The following is a 2,256-nucleotide window of genomic DNA, read 5'->3' on the forward strand; positions in this document are numbered from 1 at the left end:
GAGAAGGAGGAGGGAGGAGGTGGAGGAGAATGAGGAGGGAGGAGGTGGAGGGGGGAGGAGGAAGAGTGGCGTAGAGAGAAGAAGGAGTAGATGGAGGAGGAGGAGGAAGTAGAGAGAAGGAAGAGGAGGTGGAGGAGGAAGAGAAGAGAAGGCGAAGGGAGGAGGAGGAGGAGGAGGAGGGGGGAGGAGGAAGAGTGGCGTAGAGAGAAGAAGGAGTAGATGGAGGAGGAGGAGGAAGAGGAGAGAAGGAGAGGAAGTGGAGGAGAAGGAAGAGTGGAGTAGAGTAGAGTAGAGGCGGAGGGAGGACAAAAGCAGAAGGAGGAGGAAGAGGAGGACAAGAGCGAGAAAGAGGAGCAAGAGAAGAGGAAGAGGAGGAGGGGAAGAAGGGGGGTGGGGGAAGAGGAGAACTGAGGGAGGAGGAGGAGGAGGCAGAGTAGAGGAGGAAAGGAGAAAGATGAGGAAGATGTGAGGATGAGGCTGATTAAAGGAGGAGAAGGAGGGAGAATAAAGAGGCAGAGGGGGGCAGGGGGCAGGAGGAAGAGGAGAGCAGAGAGGAAAAGGAGGAGGGGGAGAAAAGGAGGACAACATAAAAGACAACAAAAGGCGGAGGAGGAAGAGGAGGAGGCAGAGTAGAGGAGGAAAGGAGGATGATGAGGGAGAGGAGGAATATAGCAGTGAAGAGCAGGAGAAGGCAGAGGGGTAGGAGGCAGAGGAGGGAGGAAAGAGAAGAGGTGGAGAGGAGTACATAAGAAAAGGTGGCAACACTTAATAATAAGGGATGCAGAAAAAGTACAATAGAGTTAAATATAATTAACCAAGTTTTATCATGCTTTATAAAATGTCTACAATTATGTTCAATATTTTATGAACCATTAATAAGAGTATTTTTTTTTATAATTTACAAAACAATCGTAAATGACTGATAGGAAAACTTACCTATTTTAACATAACATTGTACAAAAAATGTAATGATTTGTTCATCATTAGTTAATTATTTATTACGTTTTCATAATGTTTTTTATGAATCCCTTATTTAGTGTTACCGCAAAGGAACAAGAAAGAGAGGAAGAAGAGAAGAGGGGAGGGAGAGGAGAAGAGGAGAAGAGGAGGAGGGGGAAGAAGAAAGAAAAGAGGCGTGATGAAGAGGGATTTATGGACGCCTCAGTAAATCCATCTTGAGCCTTGGGGGAGGGACGATGGCCACCCTCAGGCCATGATAAACTGCCACCTGCAGATACAGGCGCGCACAGGGGCTACAGGGGAGGAAGCTGCTCTTACTGTGTGTGTGTGTGTGGGTGTGTGGGTGTGGGTGTGTGTGTGTGTGTGTGTGTGTGTGTGTGTGTGTGTGTGTGGGTGTGTGGGTGTGGGTGTGTGTGTGTGTAAGAGAGAGAGAGAGAGGGAGAGAGAGAGACAGAGAGAGAGAGAGAGAGATGGTGAAAGACAGGTAAAGAGAGAAAGACATGAATGAAGAGAGATGGAGAGAGGAAGAAAGATATAGAGAAAGAAAGATGGATAGAGGAGAGATGAGGAGAGAGAGAGAGAGAGAGAGAGATGTAGAAAGCACGGCTGTGTGTCTAACATCATTTCCACTTCGCACCACCTCTCGATTGATTGATGACATTTTGTCCCTCCTGCGCAACCCGGACACAAGAAATACGTCAGGAGGCCTTTCAAACAGCAGCGACTTCTGAAAGGGGTGGCGCCGGGGCCGGCAAACGTCACTCACATCAGTCAACGGTTCAGGTCAAGGAGCTGATAAGTCATTATGCTCACCTCATTTGCTCCACAGAAGGGACCTAAAACGGTGGAACGGCGCATGAATGGGCTCACCTTTTGTGTGTGGTTGAGAGACCACCCACCCACTGCCTACCTGCCGGGTGACGCCACCTCCACAGTCCAGTGAATCTCTCTACTCCTGGAGTCCGGCCATCTCCAGCGGACAGAGAGATGTAAAGGACACAGTGGCAGGAGTGGAGCTGGCGGAGGATGAGGTGGTGGAGGAAGAGGAGGTGGACACGCAGGAGGTGTCCTCTCTGAAGAACTCGACAGAGTTGGAGGGAGGTGAAGGTAACTGAAGGAGGAGGTGGAGAAATTTGGAGAAGATGCCTTCTCTGATGGACAAGGGTGGACGAAGGAAACGAAATGAAGGTGCTGGAGGTGGGAGATGAAGCGGAGGAGAAGGAGGAGGAGGTGAAGGAGGTGTCTTCTGCAGTGGATGAAGGCAGGTGTAGCTGGTGGAGGCGGCGGCGGAGGAGA

This window comes from Engraulis encrasicolus, chromosome 13 (genome assembly GCF_034702125.1).
Source record: "Engraulis encrasicolus isolate BLACKSEA-1 chromosome 13, IST_EnEncr_1.0, whole genome shotgun sequence".
NCBI classification, from domain to species: domain Eukaryota; kingdom Metazoa; phylum Chordata; class Actinopteri; order Clupeiformes; family Engraulidae; genus Engraulis; species Engraulis encrasicolus.